This window comes from Theropithecus gelada, chromosome 13 (assembly GCF_003255815.1).
Source record: "Theropithecus gelada isolate Dixy chromosome 13, Tgel_1.0, whole genome shotgun sequence".
Lineage (NCBI taxonomy): Eukaryota > Metazoa > Chordata > Mammalia > Primates > Cercopithecidae > Theropithecus > Theropithecus gelada.
In genome coordinates, this window is record NC_037681.1 from 11,484,034 (window position 1) to 11,505,134 (window position 21,101).

General features: G+C 42.0%; 1 protein-coding gene across 2 annotated transcripts in view; it reads left to right on the plus strand.

Annotated features, from left to right (window-relative positions):
- The first annotated feature begins 493 nt into the window (after window positions 1-493).
- FHL2 (four and a half LIM domains 2) overlaps window positions 494-21,101 on the plus strand; it is a 77,306-nt gene continuing 56,698 nt past the window's right edge. For both annotated transcript variants that reach the window (XM_025353589.1, XM_025353593.1), the window contains exon 1: window positions 494-868. The gene's annotated coding sequence lies outside the window, so the exon portion shown is untranslated. The remainder of the gene's footprint in view (window positions 869-21,101) is intronic.

Genomic DNA, 21,101 nt, shown 5'->3' on the forward strand with positions numbered 1-21,101 from the left:
TACTTGTAAGTAAGACATTAAGGAAGAATCAGGAGCTGTTGGTCCCCCAAATCAGTTTTCTCTTTCCTCTCCCAGCATATGGCTTTAAAGAGGCTCCGGGAAGATTCCACTGTTGTAATTCTATAGAGAAAACAGTGTGTGGCTCAGGAAACCCTTATAATCACGCATGAGCAGGGAGGATAGGGAGGCAGAGAACTTTCTGCGAATGTATTCCACTCCACGGCTTCACAAATGCCTGGCATTTGTTAAGCCGATTGTTCGGTCTTCCCAACATCCTCTCACCCAAGCAAAGGCCCTCGTAAGCCAAAGAGAAGGTCAGTGAGCTTGTTCCAAAAGGCAGCACTGGAAATCCACATTTCCCAGCTCACCGAGGTGCTGTGTGGCCTGGGGGAAGTGTCCTTCCACTCCTGGGCCTCCAAGCCAGTCACCTAATCTGAGGGGTTCACAGAGATGGAGCTGGGCAGCCTGTTGGAGGCTCTGCCTCTTGTATGACAAAGTGAGGTCCCTTTCTGGCGCTGATGGCCTTCCCAGTTCAGCCACCCTTTGGATTCCTGGAAAATATGATGCCTGGGCTGTCCTTGAAGCAGGCAGGACAAGTGAGGACATGGCAGCCCCTTCCCATCTGGAAGCTGAGCCTCCTTTAATCTGGAGACCTTAAAAGGCATGTGGGAGCCAGGGGCTGGGTTCTTATCTCCTGGGCCTGGCCGATGTCCAGACGTGCCTTATTTATAGCGCCACTGACAAGGGCAGCGCAGCTGGCTGGCAGCTGCACAGAAGGTTGGGGCCATCCAACCCGGCCATCTGCCTGCACGGCCGCTGTCCCTGCTCATCGGGCTGGAGGACAGAAGACAGAACCCTGACATCGCAGGTAAGCGCCACTGGTTCCCCCGTGCTCTTCTCTCACCCTTGCCATCCTTCCCAGCCTGTCTCTGCAGCAGGCTTGGACAGCAGCTCTGTAGGTGTCTTGTTCCTTGCAGACAGAGGGAGTGTCCCAGCCCTGGGAGGAAGCTCTCGGGCACTGGGAGCTCGCCGACCACAGCAGAGATGCAGGTGGTGCTGGCAGCTGGCTCCCACCAACGACAGAGCCCAAGAACAGAAGCCGCCCTGCCCAGAGCTACCAGGGGTGTCAGCTTGAAGACAGAGAACCCCTGCTCATCGGGAATGAGGAGAGATTTAAATAAAATTGAACTCCTGCCCCCTCTCAGTGGGAATCCGTTTTAAACAACGGAAAACATTTTTTAAGGGGAAAGCAAAAGAAGAAATATTATAAAATAAACATTGGAAAGGGGGCAAACCACAGTGCACTTGAACTTTTTCTCCCTGACAGAATTTCCGGAAAGCCTGGGCTGAAATGGCAAATTACTGATGAGCCTGATTACTCTGGGAAAGTGTGTTTATACAACATGACTCTTCGCAGCTGATGGTTTGAAAGCCCAGAGAGCTATTGCATGCTTTGAAAAGGAAATGCATGAATATTTTACAATTTCCAGAGCAGGGCAAACTCCAAGATACACAGTCCTAAGTAATGCTCAGGTCAATTGTGTAACAATCTCAATACTGATAAGATGCCATATATATGATAATAGAATCATATATATAAACATCCTCTAGCCAGAATCCATGTAAGACACTTTATCAAGTCTAATCTAAAAAGAAAAAAAAAGTTGTCTGTCCAGTCTTTTTTTTTCTAAATTATTCTGAGGTCCAAAGATAGTGTTAATAAACACCTGCGTTACAGATTAATGCTATTGTAGCTCATATTTGCTGTATGTAAGTTTATTATCATTGTTTTATTTGTTTCTTGAGGAATATTATTTGAATTTTATTTTATTGCTAAGCTTTTAAAATTTTATCGATACATAATATTTTACATATTTATGGGGTACATGTGAGTGTTCAGTATATACATAGAATGTGTAATGACCAAGTCAGGGTTTTGGGGTATCCAGGATGGGCTGGAATAAGGTCTATTACATGTTGAGATCCATCTGACCCCTTACACAAGTTTTTGTATTTAGTTGAGTAGCTGACTAATCCACTCAAATGATGACATTTTGGAGGCATTTTCTTACATTAAAAAATATTTTAGTGCATAACTTCCATGAAAAGTTGCATATTTTCCAATACAATGTTCCCTGACTGCTCACCCACCATCTTGCCTTTCAGCACATTTCGTACTTTTAGGTTTCATTGTTCTATTCAGAGTTTCCAGAGTTCTCCATTGATTTCAGATCCCCAAGGCCAGGCCAAGCCATGCCTCTCACTGCATTCCCATGACCTAAAGCACAGGGACCTGCACGCTTTCTACCGATCTCTAAAATATTTCATATTTACAAGATATGGCCCAGAGACTGTTTAATTCATTCTCTCCCCACCAAAGAAAGAGGTAAAATTATATTGATAGTTTTTATTTTTTCACTCTACAAATAATCTATGTTTACTATAAAAAATACAGACCAGCAAAAAGAAGAAAATGGAAAATCGTACATACTCTTACTACTTAAAGATAACTATTCTTGCAATTTATTATCTTAATTATTGATTCTAAGATGTCTTTGATTGAAAGATTAACCATTAACTTAATAGTAGTTTTTTTTAAAAAAAATACCACTGTGAGATATTTTAAGGTGGATCCAAAAACATTAAATTATGTGGGAAACTGTAAATTATAATTAACAAAAACATATATATGTATATATATATACTTATGTATATGAAAAATCAAGTTATTTGGGTCTTCTGCTTTCTGTCTAATTTATGGTCAACATCTTTTACTGTTAATTCAAAATCTAATTCCTTGAAAATTGGTTATCTCTATATATCATTATGACCAATTTGTTTAGTCAACATATTAAAATATTCATAATAGCTGGATAGATGAGAAGTATAAAAAGATAAAGATTTAGATAAGACATGTTATTAGAATATAGCAATATAACATCAGTTCAAAGTATGATCTGGTAATTGACTTCTACACTATTACTGGTCCCTTTGGAATCATGAAAAGCTCAACCACCTTGTGCCTTGATTTGCATGCCCTCCATGCCCCCACAAAATCTGTTTAATGATGTTTTTTAATTACCATTGATTTGTCAGCACCTCCTCACTTAGTCTCTAATACACTAAACTATGGATGAAAAAATAGAAAAGAACTCACATTAAGTTCTGAGAAATTTAATGTTTTACAATTTGGTACTTCATCTGAATTTCGTGGATACATTTTAGATAGAGAAAAGAGGAATAAGAAATCCATTTTAACACAGGACTTTTGTTGCAGTTAGAAAGTAATACAGAAAAATTAAACTGAACTAAAACTATATCATGGCAACAATGTATAAAACATGCTTGATGTGTTTTATTAAGGAGGAACACGTAATTAGATATTAAGAGGAAAGTGCAAGAATTTCATTTTGGTCTTTTTTAATTGTTTGCTTGTTTGTTTATTTATCTTTTGAGAAGGAGTCTCACTCTGTCACCCAGACTGGAGTGCAGTGGCACGATCTCGGCTCACTGCAACCTCCACCTCCCGGGTTCAAGTGATTCTCCTGCCTCAGCCTCTCGAGTAGCTGGGATTACTTAGGCACCTACCACAACACCCGGCTAATTTTTGTATTTTTAGTAGAGATAGTGTTTCGTCACATTGATCAGACCAGTCATGAACTCCTGATCCCAGGTGACCTGCCTGCCTCAGCCTCCCAAAGTTTTGTCATTTTTTTAAAGAGTAAGCATGTCTAGATGGTATCTGAAGCGGCTGTGGGAACCACCTATTTTCATGTTAAGTAAAAGCCATCATAGTGCTTTTTTGCGTGGACTTAGATCTGTGCAGATAAATCTAGACTAATTTCAACGTATCAGTTCATGGTTTTGTATGAATACAAAATAGAAAATGACATGATTTGAATATTCTACTCCAAGTCGTATCCTTTGTAGGAAGATGAAATGGTTAAGATGAAGGCACAATGGGTTATATGAAAACATTTTCTATATATATATGTATATGTAATAATATGTAATAACTTAAACCAACAAACAGTGCAATAGCTCAAAAGTGAAGCATTGTTAAATAAAATATGATACAGCTATAGTATGGAATATATGCAACCACCAAAAATAAAGTTTGCATAGAACTTTTAATTTTTAAAATTCAGACTAGAAAACAATATTCATAATATATGAACTGAAAAAATACACCAAAATATATAAAATTATTGATTCTGAAGGATAAGATTAGTAGTAATTTTACATTTTTCTCTACATTTTAAATAGGTTACTAAATTTTCTACAGTAAGACTAATCATGAAAGTTTTGGTAATGCAAAATTCTATGCAAACACAAAACAGTCTAATTATTACCACCAATTATAAAAATTGTAAATAACCAACCAGAAAGATTTAGTCTATTACAAATAATAGCTAGTTTCGGAGGCTGAGGTAAGAGGATTGGTTGAGCCCAGGAATTTGAAAACAGCCTGGGCAAGAGAGCAAGACCCCATCTAAAAAAAAAAAAAAAAGTTAAAATGTATTGAATGATCCTGATATCCAGGAACTATGTTTAAGCTCATTTAACACAGCAGCCCTATAGGTAAACATTATTATTAATTTTATTATTATTCCTATTTTCAGAGAAGGAAACTGAAGCTTAGAACCGTGTCATTCATTGCTGAGGGTGCAACCAAGTTAAAGATAATGTCTTTTTTTTTTTTTTTCCTGAGATGGAGTCTCACTCTATTGCGCAAGCTGGAGTGCAGTGACACGATCTCAGCTCACTGCAACCTCTGTCTCCCAGGTTCAAGTGATTCTAGTGCCTCAGCCTCCTGAGTAGCTGGGATTACAGGTGTAGGCCACCACACCCTGCTAATTTTTGTATTTTTAGTAGAGACAGGGTTTTACCATGTTGACCAGGCTGGTCTCGAACTCCTGACCTCAGGCGATCTGCCCGCCTTGGCCTCCCAAAATGCTAGGATTACAGGTGTGAGCCACCGTGCCTGGCCAATGTATTTCTTTCCAGTACTTTCTGATCCAGTTAGCATTAGACTTGAATTGCAAAAGAGCAACCCTGTTGCCATATGCAAGGGACAACATGGTTTGAATGACATAAACGAATGCTTCAGGTATTGAGGGCAAAAATCTATGATGTTTTTAAATACTTGGGGTAAAGTTTACAGAGAAAGGGACGTGGCGCCTCGAGGAAAGGAGAAATTAGCAGACACTGAGAACATTACAGGTGGGAAGGAATGTGAACAATATGCAGATGGAAAGTGATAGGACTTCTTCGAAGGTACCAGAAAATATGCCAGATGTGTTGAGGGGTGGGTAATGACTTAAGGACGAGACTACCTCACTTCTTTTTGTTCTCTTTTGGACATTTCAAAAATCCACCATTTTGTAAAATGAAATAAGGAAGTCTCTTGGCTCCCCAAAGTAAAAGGGGAAAAAAGAAAAAAGTCATTTTCATAAAGAATCTGGAATAGGACTAATTTGGATTCCAAATTTAAAATAAAGCAAAGCTCTGAATTAGAGAGATAGTAGTTGTTGACGTTTGAGTGCTCATGGCGTGTGCAGCAGTGTTGGGTGTGCTGCACACACACACACACACAGATGTGTAGGGTGGCTCTGTGACGAGTGCTTCTGGTTTCCTTGTTTACAGGTGAGGACACTGAGGCACTGAGAAGCAAAGGGGCACAGAGGCAGTACAGGGAAAGCGGGATTTGAATGCAGGCAGTGCAATGCCAGTTTCACACTTATCCCACTAGAAATTTGGAAAAGTCCCCACAACGGAGAAAGGACCTCATCTTAAAAATGAAGCCAGGCGCGATGGCTTACGCCTGTAATCCCAGCACTTTGAGAGGCCGAGGTGGGCAGATCACCTGAGGTCAGGAGTTCAAGACTAGCCTGGCCAGCATGGGGAAACCCTGCCTCTCCTAAAAAATACCAAAATTAGCTGGGCATGGTGGCATGTGCCTGTAATCTCAGTTACTCAGGAGGCTGAGGCAGGAAAATTGCTTGAACTTGAGAGGTGGAGGCTGCAGTGAGCTGAGATCGTGCCACTGTACTCCAACCAGGGTGACAGAGAGAGACTCCTTTTAAAAAAAAAAAAGAAAGAAAAAAAGAATGAGGACTTGAACTTATTTTTATTTTTCATTTTTAATTCTCCCTTTAGTTTCAGCACCTTCTCAAGAGGCTGGGAAGTATATTCATCCACCCTAGTTAAACCCTGAGAGCTAGCACTGTAACTTGCACACAGTGCACAGCTGCCTAATAAATATTTGCTGAACCAAACTGTTGCGTTTAATTCAGCTGGGTTCAAGGAGTGTTGAAATCCAAAGGAAGGAGCTAGAAGTATTTCTTCTTGGCTAGTACTTTTCCCTTCTGCAATCCTGGCTGGGAACCAGGTTTCAGATTCACTCCCTACCTTTTGATACGTAGCACAAGGACGTATTTTTTAAACGGAATTTTTGAACGCAATAAGTATTAATATCTGATGATAATGTATGCTTAAGGAGTAGATTCCCTGACTTGGAAGCTTCCATTTACTAATGTATTAGTTTGTGTGGGTGTGTCTGTGTGTGCACATGTCTCTGTGTACACGTGTCTCTGCGTGTGTCTGTGTGTGTCTCTGTATGAGTCTGTGTGTGTCTCTGTATGAGTCTGTGTGTGTTGGGGGAAGAGAAGAGGATGGAAATGCTGAAAAAATTCTGAACTCTGTAAACTTCCTTTTAGAAAAGCTGTCCAATTTTCTTCAGAATCTTTTAATTAACTTACTAGGAAACTGTAATATTTTGCTCTCTTTAAATATACTTTAGGAACCAAAAAAGCAGGCGAGAGAGAATAGTCTCTTTACTTCAACTTTATTTACATTGAAGAGAGAACCAATGGCCAAATGTTATGCCCTTCCAATCCCAAAATCAAAGACAGAGGTCAAACAAGACGTCCAAATCAGTTAGGTCCAGTGAAAAAACAATAGCGCGTGTAAGACGTAAAGCTAAGATGTGGAAAGTGCCTGAGACAAACTCCTTTTAAGCCCCTGTTTCTCTACTCTTGCAAATTGAAAATGCAAAAATCTATGAGCAGGTGCAAATGTGTCGGCACTCCAATTAACCAGCATGGGCGATCGTCCAAGTGAGGGGAGAAATAAGAACACCCACAGTTCCGTGTCTACAAACACTCTCAGGTGGAAAAACTGCAGGCAGTAAGGAAGAGTGGGCTGAGGACCTTCTAATTAAGACAGGGCTCTCCACAAGTCAGCCAGTTTGGAAACTCACAGTGGCAAGCTCAACACTGTTAAAGTAATGAAAGTTGGGTAGAAGGATTGATAAACCCTTCAGCTACTATTATGAAGCAGCAGCGGCAGCATATCCTCCACTCCGGCTGCTGATGAGCCCTGGCAGGATTCTGGCATGCTGCCCTGAGCTGCTTCTACTTTTGTCTGCTGTGCTTCACTCTTTCCTGGGAAGTGTCAGCAAACCTCCGCCAGCCTCCGCCAGGAGCAACCAGGCAACCCCAGAGGCCAATGTGAGCTCCACTTAACCACAGGTCTCTGTTTAAAATTAGTGATCATATTTGTAACTTAAATTAGACAGTGTGTCTCCTTTTCCCCAATGTTCCAATGGCTTCCCAAGTCGAAATAAAATCCTAACTCCAACCGTAGCTGACAGATCCCTACATGATCCATGCCCCAGGAATCTGACCTCATCTCTTCCTTCTCTCTCTGTCCATCTAGAGGGGTTCCAGTCATATTGCCCTGACCCAGCTGTGCCAAACACTGCCCTGCCCCAGGGCCTATCACACTTGCTGGCATCTCTGTCAGACTCTTCTCCAAGACAAACACAAGGCTTCCTCCTTCCTTCATTCATACCCAATCTGAGATCTTCCCCTAAACACTTCATCTAAAATGACACTCCTTATCAATCTCTAGCTCCTTACCCTGATTTACTTGCTATCTCACACATCTACACATCTGCATACATATATATATATATGTTTATCTCTCCTCCAATAAAATGTGAACTCCAATGAATGCAGAAACTCTATTTTATTCACTGAGATATCCCCAATACCTACTACAGTGAATGGTGTCTAGTAGGTGCTAAATAAATGTCTGTTGAAGGATGAAGGTGTGAATAATCTATTGGTATATGTTTAATTTGAGATCTTAGAAACTTTTTGACTGTAATTCATATTGTAGAGGTGGAATGGTACAATACTCTTCCTCCCCATTATAAGGGTCATGGCTGGCATTCCTATTACAAAATCTAGATTAACAAGAGAAAAGCATAACTAATTTATTTCACGTCATGGGAGGCTTCAGAAATGAAGACCCAAAGATCCCAGAGAAGACTGTCCATTTTTATGTTTAGATTTGATGAAGAGTGTATAGTGGTGTAAAAATGTGATTGGACATAAAGGGTATGGCCTAATGGCAACAGACTGAGTGGGGAACCACAACAAGTCCTGTCTGCTTGGATTCATCTTGGTCTGGGAGTCCTTCCTCCCAGACACAGGGCAGGACCTCTGTGGAATGAGGTCTTAGGATCTCCTTTCAGACAAGATAGGTTTGGGAATTTCTTTATAGCCCATTCCTAACAAAAGGGCCAGGGATACCTTACAGTAATATTTCTAGGGTTTTGTTAGACGGAGTTTTGCTCTTGTTGCCTAGGCTGGAGTACAGTGGCTAGATCTCAGCTCACTGCAACCTCTGCTTCCCAGGTTCAAGCGATTCTCATACCTCAGCCGCCCAAGTAGCTGGGACTACAGGTGCCTACCACCACACCCGGCTAATCTTTTGTATGTTTAGTAGAGACGGGGTTACACCATGTTGGCCAGGCTGGTCTCGACCTCCTGACCTCAGGTAATCTGCCTGCCTCAACCTCCCGAAGTGCTGGGATTACAGGCATGAGCCACCACGCCTGGCCTATTTCTAAGTTTTATTTTGTAGGAAGAGTGGTTTTGGCTTCTCTGACCTGCCTTAAGGGAGGAAAGGAAACAGGAGGAGGACAGGAGAAGATCAGAGACAGACTTTGCTTCAGAGGCCTTTCCAGTGTGCTTCGATTCAAAGCACTCAGCAGGCCACAGTGCCACACTTTGGGTTGTCGTTTGCTGAGCCCCAACAATGCCTATCACTGATCACAGTGTTCTTGTTAGGATCCAAGTTTAATGTCCCTTGTTCACCACTGCAACTTCACTTTAAAAACTTCCACTACACTTGCATTTTGTCAAGGAAGGGAGGTGGGAGCTGGCGAGTCAGGTTGCCAGGGCTCAAGGTCCTAGTTCTACCACTCACACTGGGCCCAGGCAAGGTTTTAACTTCCCAGAACCACACCTGTAAAATGAAAATAATAACAGTGACCTTGTCCGTCACTTGCAGGGATTCAAGGAAGCACTAACAGCCATGGCTACCGTCAACTGAGCCCATCCTGTATGGCAGAAAGTACCTCGTAGGCTTGACTTGCTTTGCACTGTCCCGCCGTCTTCACAGCGGCCACCTGGTGCAGGGACAATTACAATTCCTCAGTTGCAGATGATGGAATAAATCCAGAAAAGTATCTGAACTAAGGAGCTCTAGTCGCTGTACTAGTTTCCTATGGGTGTCCTAGCAAATTACCATAAATGTTCTGTCTTAAAGCAATACAGATTTACTGTGTTAAATTTTTGGAGGTCAGAAGTCTGAAATGGGTCTCACTAGGACAGAATCAAGGTATGAGCAGGGATACATTCTGGAGGCTCTAGGGGAGGTATGTTTCCGCACCTTTTCCAGCTTCTGGAAGCTGCCTGCATTCCTTGGCTCATGGCCCCTTCTTCCATCTTCAAAGCCCAGAGCACAGCAACTTCCCATTTCTCTTTCACCCTGGCTCTCCAGCCTCCATCTTTCATATATAAGGGCATTGGTGATTACATTGGGGGCTGCCCAGTTGATGTAGAATAATCCCCCTATCTCAGGATCCTTAACTTAATCACATCTGCAAAGACCCTCTTGCCATGTAAGGTGTCGTATTCACAGGTTCCAGGAATTCAGACGTGCACATTTTGGGAGACTATCATTTTGCTACCAATTACTAAGAGGCAGAACTGCGATTTCTTTACCATCATATTGTGCAGTACAGTCTCTGGTGTTTATTAAGTCGTTTTTCCCTCCTTGTGGCAGTGGAGGGAGGGCGGAAACTTCTGGATCCCAGATTCGGGTTTTGTATGCCACATTAAACAGGACAGGTCATCCCCTTCTGCCCTTCTCCTCTGCAGTAAAGGACGCCAAAGGCTCACAGTCAACTTTCAACATTGTTTTATCTTATCAAGGTGAGGTTTAAAGCAATCCATCTCACCTGATCTCCAAATACATTATTGACTTTTAAGCAATCACAGACGTTCGATAAAAGTAGGTTACAAAGTAAAAATGAAAGCCCAGCGTGGGGACAGGCCATGACATGCCTCCCGTCAAACAGGGTGTCTGTACAGAGTACAGAGCAGCCGCCAAGGGCAGAGCTGGAAGCAGGATCCCCACAGCAAGAGGAGCAGATAAGGAAGAGCTGAGGCGGCCTAGCTCAGGGTACTCCAGTGAGGGACACAGGGTCCGGCCATACAGGTGACCAGGGACAGGGTGGTGACCCAGGCCACAACAGGAACCAGCCTAGCAAGGTGGCGGAACAAGCTGACCCACATGAAGCCAAAGGACAGGACAAGCGTGGTCATGGGGCAGCCACGGGAGGGCCTGTCCGCAGAAGGGCGTAGTGGGAGGGTCTGTCCACAGGAGAGGGTAGTAGGCGGGCCTCCAAGTCAGGCTGGCTGCCTATGAGGAGCACAACCTCTCAGGGATGGAAGGTAGTTCCAAAACCCAGCAAACGAGCCAGCTTTGATCCACCAGGGAGGGAGCAAACCAATGGGACACGAGAATTATTTGTGGACAAAAGAAGTGGGGTTGCAGGGAAACTAGAAGCTGGAGATGAGCTGCAGTTTGGGGAATATGGGGTGTTCACAGCTCAGCAAGCCCCTGGCTCCCAAATCTGTGTCAGCTGAGCTATGTCTAGATCTCACCTATGAATGGCATGGGCCGCCCCACACGTATATTCATACCTCCACCCACTTGGGGACAGCGCAGGGCCTCCAGGACTGGAATCTAAAAGGACCTTTGTTCCTCCAGGTGGGAAGGACTAGGGGACACCCTCAGCAGGTTTTCAGCTGACTGGAACCTTTTATGACCACGCGCTCTCGGAACAGGATTACTTACCTGGTACCCGGTTGCGTTACTTTAACCCTTTCCTTAATATGAGCATCACAGCGTTAGAAATCAGAGGTGAATTTACGTGGGTTGTGTGTTTTTGTGACAAAGCAATAAGAATAAAGTAGACTGCATACTCTAGATATACCTTTCTCAGTTATTCATAATTAGGGTGACCGTTGAATTTATGGTCCAAACTGAGGCGCTTTTGAGAGCGCTTTTAGTAAGTATGTGAGGTCCACAGGTGTAACTGCAGATTCTCAGGGCCCTGTCAGAGGGGCTCCCTTCTCTGAGCCCAAAGCCTCATACCCAGGCACCCAGGGCCTAGTGAAGCTGCCTTAACTATAAGCACAATGGTTTAGAGGGATTCTTCAACACCTAAATGCCTGCCTGCAACCTCAAACACTCTTATTCCTTTCACGTGAAAGACAAGAAATGCCGAAGTAAAGTTTCTTATAAGGCGGACCAATGACGTAACTCCCTCACAAGGGCCTCTGTTTGAAGGTCAGGGACACGTTTCTCCTATTGATTATTGACATTTGAGAGTTGCCCCTCCATCCCCCAAGCCCCAGAGCTCGCTTTTCTTTTGTGACATTGTTGTAAATTGGGGTGCTTTTCTGCTGCCCTCTCCACGTGTTCACGAGACGCTCTGTCTTGTCCAGGCTTTACTGAAACAGAAGTGTTTCAAGCTCGGGGTCAGTTTCATAGTTCATGTTATGGGTCATGTAACATCCAGTTCAGTGGATTGAGATCGGTACATTGTTAACAACAAAATGAAATTGACTAGAGCAGGAAAAAATAGAATTAAAGGGAACAGAATGCTTTTCACATAGTAAGAAATTCTTTCCAGAATTTTTTCATGACAGTATATTTTTCTAGCATTAAATGTGAGGGTCTTTGAAGTGGTTGTGATGTAAAAATGTACTTCCTGGTGTGGGGAGCCACCAAAATTTGCAGTCCCCTGCTATAAACCATCTTTGCAGGTTTTCTTTTTCCTTTTGCCTGGATTCTTACAGTGCCAAGGGCGGCTCTCTTACTCCCACACACCCCTCTCAGGCATCCTCCATTCTCTGCAGATAGCTTACTTGGATCCTTTAGGCTACAGCCCATGAAATACCTTCCTATTTGATCAGTTCTATAAACATAAGTCTTTATCAAAAAAAGGAAAAGAAAGAAAAAGCCAAAACCTTGCACCATTCACCAAGGAGTGATAGGGCCACGTGAGTAGAGATCTCTGAGACGCTTCAAAGCAACTGGACTGATTCTCAGCAGCCCCACACCTCCTCGACAACATCTGCACCCCAGCACTATTTGTGCCTAAGTGTGGGAGTGCCGGGTGTTGCCGTGCGTGTATTCTCATGCACCTCCCTTCTGTGCCACAAAATAAGTGGAAAATATCCCCGCCTGAGTGCCTGGCCCCCCTTCTGCATTGTTTCAGGGTCTTTGCAGCAGCGCAGGGGCTGCCAGCCTCTTCCTGTAATTTTGCAGAAGGTAGATGCAGGAGTGGGGAGCCCTCACATCAAAGGCTGCCTTCCAGGACTGCTGGCTCAGGGAAGGGAGGAGGGGGACCCTGGTGCAAAGCAGAAGAGATCGACCCTAGGCAGGATGTCTGGAAGGAGAGATAAAAGCAAACTGCAAAGGTATTTTAATAGACCATGCCGTTTCCATTCTTTACCATGTGTTTTTCATTCTGCTTTTGGTTGCTTTTGACTTGAATTATGGAGCCTGGTTAAGGTAACTTAGATGCAAATACTTTTATACATCAAAAATGAATACTGACTTTTCCTGGTGGGGCTGGGAGTGATGGGAAGTGGCTAAGACAGAACACACATTGCCTTTTAGAAAGCTGGAAAATTCTTTACTTCTCGCTTCCTTATGGAAGCAGAGAACCTGCTTTTCCAAGAGCTAAGAGCACTTTGACAAATGCACCGGGTAAAAACTTGCATCCAAGATAGAAAGACACCCTTGATGATGACATGGTGTGGCCATTACATTGCCAAAGAGGAAGCAAATACCATATATATATACCATATATATTGCCTGCAACCTCAAACTCTCTTATTCCTTTCACATGAAAGACAAGAAATGCCGAAGTAAAGTTTCTTATAAGGCGGACCAATGACATAACTCCCTCACAAGGGCCTCCGTTTGAAAGTCAGGGACACGTTTCTCCTATTGATTATTGACATTTGAGAGTTGCATCTCCATCCCCCAAGCCCTAGAGCTCGCTTTTCTTTTGTGACATTGTTGTAAATTGGGGTGCTTTTCTGCTGCCCTCTCCACATGAGGGCATATATATAAAGTTTATTTATATATAAATATATATTGTATTTATATTTTATAAATCTATATAAAATCTATATAAAATCTATAAAAATATATAAAAATATATAAATATATAATATTTATATATAAATATATATTATATTTATATTTTATTATATATAATACTTTATATATAAAGTGTGTGTATATATATTTATATGTATATATATATAAAGCCCTCTCCACATATATATAAAGTTTATATATATATACAAAGTGTTTATATAAAGTGTGTGTGTATATATAAAGTGTGTTTATATATAAAGTGTGTGTGTATATATTATATGTATATATATATAAAGCCCTCTCCACATATATATAAAGTGTACATATATATATATACACACACACACTTTAAGTTCTGGGGTACATGTACAGAACATGCAGGTTTGTGCACATGTGCCATGGTGGTTTCCTGCACCCATCAACCCATCATCTATATTAGATATTTCTCCTAATGCTATCCCTCTCCCAGGCCCCCACTCCCCAACAGGCCCCGGTGTGTGATGTTCCCCTCTCTGTGTCCACATGTTCTCATTGTTCAACTCCCATTTGTGAGTGAGAACATGTGGTGTTTGGTTTTCTGTTCTTGTGTTAGTTTGCTGAGAATATGCCAGCTTCATCCATTTCCCTGCAAAGGACATGAACTCATCCTTTTTTATGACTGCATAGTATTCCATGGTGTATATGTGCCACATTTTCTTTATCCAGTCTATCATTGATGGGCATTTGGGTTGGTTCCAAGTCTTTGCTATTGTAAACAGTGCCACAGTAAACATATGTGTGCATGTGTCTTTATAGTAGAATGATTTATAATCCTTTGGGTATATACCCAGTAATGGGATTGCTGGGTCAAATGGTAATTCTAGTTCTAGATCCTTGAGGAATTGCCACACTGTCTTCCACAATGGTTGAACTAATTTACACTCCCACCAACAACGTAAAAGTGTTCCTATTTCTCCATATTCTCTCCAGCATCTGTTGTTTCCTAACTTTTTAATGATCACCATTCTAACTGGCATGAGATGGTATCTCATTGTGGTTTTGATTTGCATTTCTCTGATGGCCAGTGATGATGAGCATTTTTTCATGTGTTTGTTGACTGCATAAATGTCTTCTTTTGAGAAGTGTCTGTTCATATCCTTCACCCACTTTTTGATGGGATTGTTTGTTTTTTCTTGTAAATTTGTTTAAGTTCTTTGTAGATTCTGGATATTAGCCCTTTGTCAGATGGCTAGATTGCAAAAATTTTCTCCCATTCTGTAGGTTGCCTGTTCAACTCTGATGATAGTTTCTTTTACTGTTCAGAAGCTCTTCAGTTTAATTAGATCCCATTTGTCTATTTTAGTTTTTGTTGCCATGGCTTTTGGTGTTTTAGTCATGAAGTCTTTGCCCAAGCCTATGTCCTGAAGGGTATTGCCTAGGTTTTCTTCTAGGGTTTTTATGGTTTTAGGTCTTATGTTTAAGTCTTTAACCCATCTTGAGTTAATTTTTGTACAAGGTGTAAGGAAGGGATCCAGTTGCAGCTTTCTGCATATGGCTAGCTAGTTTTCCCAACACCATTTATATAATAGGGAATCCTTTCCCTATTGCTTGTTTTTGTCAGGTTTGTCAAAGATCAGATGGTTGTAGATGTGTGGTGTTATTTCTGAGGCCTCTGTTCTGTTCCACTGGTCTACATATCTGTTTTGGTATCACTATCATGCTGTTTTTGTTGCTGCAGCCTTGTAGTATAGTTTGAAGTCAGGTAGTGTGATGGAAGCAAATACCCTTAACCAGAAAGACAAGACACAGATATAAACATTCTCCCTACTACAGAAATATGGTGAATTCCTCAGTGACTGTGATCTTTAAAAAGAGAAGCAATTGTTGTCCATCGAGTAGCTAAAAATACTGTTAGAAGTATATGTCCCTTGATATTGTCAGAAGTTTCATCAAAGCCTCAGGCAAGTATAATATGTCCTCTCTTTGTACCTCAATCTCTACTCCTGCAAAATGCAGATAATTATACCAGTAAAGGGCTATTGTTAGAGTTGATGAAATAGGTTTTTGAAATCTTCAAGTGGCTTGCAAGTAATTCAAAACTGAACTGTAATTTCCATTCATTCTAAAAGCTGCATCTTTCATTTCTTGGAGACATTATTGCTCTGTTGGCTTTTTCTAACATATGAGTATCACTGACAGCCTCCATTCTGTACTAAAATCTAGAAGAATCTTCATTCCTCTGGGGGCAAACATCAGAGAGAGGAAGGGAAGAGCTGCCCCAGGGACCTGGCGCTTGCCACCACTTCCTGGGTCAGGCCCAATGCAAGCATCCTCGGCTTGCTTTCCACTATGAGGGAACTGTAATGGGTTCCCATGCCATCTGAGCTGCAGGAAAAGGCAAGAAGCAGGAGAGAAAATTAGTTTCTGACATTATTGATGGAAGCCTTTACTCTGATTTCTTAGTTATCTGAGAGGGACAGTGTCTATTGAGTAAAACTATCAGAATGAAAAACAATGGTTCTGCAATGATTTTGGTATCTTGGCCAGTGCAACCTATTGTATAACTGATCCAGACGATCATTTTCTCAATCAAGTAGTCAAGTGATAAAATAAACAGGACAAAAAAAAGCAACCTAAAGATGCAAGTTCATGGCAGTATTAAACTGCAGACAGTATTTAATTTTGATTTCTTTCATCTGGAGCCTTTTTTTTTTTTTTTTGCCAGAGATAAATCACATCTGTCAGAACAACAACAACAACAAATTAGCAGAAAATTGATTTTCATCGTCCTGATGTCTCTAAGTGGCTTGTGGTTTGGTTTGTAGATCATGTCTTATCTAGTGCTATAATCCTGTAATGAAAAAGTAAATTAAACCAAGAGGAAACTATAAATAAAAAATATATGTTTCTCTTTATGTGATCCATTATTCCCATCACAATTTTGCTTCCTAAGTAGTTTTGTCTTATCTGAGAAGCATCAAGGATCCATCCACATGGGGCCTCTGCAGTCCCCATGCACATGATATTCATCTTGCCACCAACTTGAGAATGCCAGGAGCTGGTTATGGTTCACAAGACATAGGAGTCCTTGCCATTGTCACCAATAGCACCAGCATCTTGAAAACCCAAAGCAAAAAAGCAAGCAAGTTACAAACATAGGCAAACCAACACACCTTCAAGCCAAACAGCTGTTTCTTACTATGGCTTTTCCTTTCTGGTCCATAACGCCGCCAAGATCACTGCTGGACATGCATGGTGTTGGAGGACTTGCATGCATGTGGGGAAGGACCGTCCTCCACTGTAATTCTTTCCAAGGGGCAACTCCTCTGAGCTACGCTGCCAGTGCACACAACAGGACCCCAAGAGGGGAAAAAGCTGATGGGAACAAAAAGATGTACCAATGAACTCTGGTCTCAATATAAAAATAGAAAAATAGCAGGGTGGGAAATAGAAACATCTTTTCCATTAAATCAAAGAAACAAATCTGGAAAACTAAATCCTAGAATGTTGAGTCCCTGATGGCATAGACCGTGCATTGCAAGCTCATGCATGGAATTGTGCCCTCTGCCTCACAGAAGTACCTCCATTTGACAGTTACAATATCAGTGTCATGAGACTGGGATACCTCTCTTGGTCAATGCAAGGCATAGTATAACTGAGCTAGACAATCATTTTCTCAATTAAGCAGTGAATTGATAAAGAGGACACAAAAATCAACCTAAAGATGGAATTTAGTGGCAGTGTTAAACTGCAGACAGTATTTGATTTCTTTTATCTGGAGCATTTTGTTGCCAGAGATCAGTCACATCTGTCAGAACAAAAAAAAAAATGGGCAGAAAATTGTTTTTCATCATTCTGATAGCATTTGTCCTAGAGATAGCATTTGTCTTAGAGAAGAGTGTTTGTCTTTTAGATCAGGAGAGTTGAGGTTATGGTCTTACCTCAAGCATTGGGCTTTCTGTAGAGTGGTTGTGAATACCCCACCCAACATCCGCACTCTAGTGACCAGGCTTTTGGGTCACTGGTCTTTGAACCTTGGCCTGTAACCTCAAGCAGGGCAGAAGATTGCCACAAAGCCCCAGATCACTGGCACCAAATCAAATTTGTGAGGACTCTGTCCCAGACACTCCATGTGAAACTGGCGGTCCTTACAAGCCAGAGACAAGCCAGTGACGATGGGACCGGGGACAGTTCACTTTCTTCCCATTGGATTACCTTCTTTATCAAGGGAGGACTGGACCACATGGAGTCCGACCATAAACTGCATCTGTCTCATGAGCCGGATCCAGTATAGGACAGGGACACAGGGATACCGGGCCACCACTGGCTCTGTACAACCCCAGTGCCCCATTCTCATGGTGTGGATGGAGCCCCTTGTTCTCCTAAACTTTGCCCCATTAGTTCAGGGGTTCCCCAATCCCCGGGCCATGGACTGGTACTGGCCCGTGGCCTGTTAGGAACCCAGCCGCAAAGCAGGAAGTGAGTGGCAGGCGAGCAAGCATTCCCACCTGAGCTCTGCCTCCTGTCAGGTCAATGGAGGCGTTAGATGCTTATAGGTGCATGAACCCTATTGTGAACTACACATGTGAGGGATCTAGGTTGTGTCCCCCTTGTGAGAATCTAATGCCTGATGATCTGAGTTGGAACAGTTTCATCCTGAAACCCTCTGCCCCCCACCTCTCAATTCATGCAAAAATTGTCTTCCATGACATGGGTCCCTGGTGCCAAAAAAGTTAGGGATATCTGCACTGGTTCCTCCTCGCCATCCCTCTCTCTGCCCCACCTCTATTAGATTCTTCCTCATGTTACTATTACTTATGAATAATTTGCTAGTATTATTAGCAAAGGTGTTATGGGTTGAGTGTCTCTCCCTCAAACTCATATGCAGAAGCCCTAACTCCTAATAACTTTATGGCCTTATTTGGAAATAGGGTTGCTAGAAAGTAATTAGCTAAGAGGATGTCATTAGGGTAGCCCTAATGCAATATGAGTGGTGTCCTTGTAAAAGGGGATATTAGGGGGACATTTGGGCAAACGCACACACAAGGAGATACTATGTTCACTTGAAGACAGAGATCAGGGAAGTGAGTCTACAAGCCAAGGGATGCCAGAGATTGCCAGCAAACCACCAGAAGCTAGGGAGATGCATGGAGCAAATCTCCCTCAAGGTCCTCAGAAGGAACCAACCCTGCTGACACCTTGATTGTGGACTTCCAGCTTCCAAAACTTGGAGACAATAAATTTCTGTTGTTTAAGCTACCCAGTCTGTGGTACTTTGTGATGACAGCCCTGACAGACTAACACAATGGGGCATTGGGTGACTTATCTTTGAGAAAATGAAGAACTGAATCCAAGCAGTCAATTCTCCTCTTGAAACCTTGGCCAATGCATCCCCTTCCACCCTCAGCTGAACACTTTCCCTTAGTGACTATGTGTGTTCAGTCATACTGGACTACATAGTTTAAGGGAGGAAAATAAAATTTTTCCTTGACCTTCTTCTGTTCTTTAGCTGGGGCCTGTTAATTACACTGACAAAAGTGAGACCATCAGGAGAAAAGATACACAAATCTTATTTTATGTTATTATTTTAATTTTTGTGTGAAGGGAAATTCATAGAAAAGAAGTGAAGAACCAAAGAAGCTGTTTCACCCAGGAGTTTATATACCATTTTAACAAAGGGTGATAAATTTGCAGAGAAGTAACAAAACAAGCAAAAAGCAACCTGGGCTTGTAGAAGTGGGAGAGTAAACATATAGGGGAACCTAATGAAAGGTAAGGGTGATATCGATGAGGTTTGTTTGTGCAGACCTGTCTTGGTGCTGAATTTCTGTCTCTAGTGACAAGAGTTGTTCTCCTCTTGGTATGGAAGAGGGGAGGAGAAACACCTTCACAAAGGGAAATTTAGGTCCTGCCTTTTCTGCATTTGTTGCTTCTTAATTGTCCTCATCTCAAAACAATCCTTATGCGAATGATATGATGGACTTTGGGGACTCTTGGAGAAAGGGTGGGAAGAGGGTGAGGGATAAAAGACTGTAAATTTGGTGCAGTGTATACTGCTTGGGTGATGGGTCCACCAAAATCTCACAAATCACCACTAAATAACTTACTTATGTAGCCAAACACCACCTGTTCCTGAAAAACCTATGAAAATAAAAAATTAAAAAAAAAAATCCTTATGCCAAAGTGGCATATTCTGGTGTGACATATTTTGGTGTGGCATATTCTGATTCTCCAGTGGCCTTCTATAGATCTACTTGTCTGTCTTTCTAATGTATGGGTACAGGAAAGCCTACTTTGTGGACAGACATATACTAAATAAAATACTCATATACAAATATTACACAGTAGTCCCCCCTTATCTGGTGGGGATAAGTTCCAAGACTCGCAGTGGATGCCTGAAACTGTGGATAGTCCCAAACCCTGCATATATTATGTTTTTTCCTGTGTATACATACATATGATAAATTCTAACTTATAAACTAGTCACAGTAAGAGAGTAACAATAAATAATAATAAAATAGAACAATTATAACAGCGTGCTGTAATAAAAGGTATGTGAATGTGGCCTCTCTGTGTCAAAATATTGTATTGTACTGTAGTCAATCTATTTTCAGCCCTACAGTGGACCATGAGTAACTGAGAGTGTGGAAAGAGAAACTACAGATAAGGCAGGGCAGAGGGAGGGCACTACTGTATGAATAAATACACTTTACAGAGAGATATATTCTTAAAGAAGAAATAGAATACTCTAGGTCTGCACATACTTTATCCACAGTTGCATTCACAAAAATGGAAAGTGCAGAACGGAAACTACTCACTAAATCAGCTCAACTGAAATATCTGGATAATTAGTGGTACCTGGTCTTTTGGACCCAATTCTCATGAAATGTGCAACTCTGACCTACTTATGAGATTAAAATGGGTTTTTGTTTGTTTTTGTTGGTGTTGTTTGACCGCCTGGGTCTCTGAGGCTTATTTTCAACAGGAAGAAAATAAGTGGTTTCTGTTGGGGAGAATGTTTTCCTGTGGGCCAGGTGGCTTGCCCTGGTGCTCATCTGCCTGGCCTGTACATCTTTCATACCAGAAGGCCCAGGAGTTAGGATATCCAGCTCAATAAGCCCAGCACCATCTCAATGATGAGCCCTTGGCAGCCTCGGGTGGCCATTCACAGAGTCAAAAGTAAGGACAGATACAAAACACTAGCTATACAGACTGTGTCTGGATCTCCACCATTTACCCACATGGTGGAAAATATACTACCTCCATTTCTATTACGAAACATAATTCAGTGGTTCTCAATGTGTGGTCCCTACACCCCTGAGTCCCTTTCAAGGAGTTTGTGTGGTTGAAGCTATTTTCTTAATACTAGTAAAATATTACTCATCTTTTCACTGTGTTGACATTTATGCTGGTACAAAAGTTGCGGTGGAAAGACTCCTAGTGCCTTAGCAGGAATCAAGGTGGTGGCTCCAAACCACCTTGTAATCATGATATACTTCATCACCAAGCAGTAGGGGGAAAAAGAAAAGCCCAGTCGCTTTCCAGAATGACCTTGATAAAACAACAGTAACAAGTATTAATGT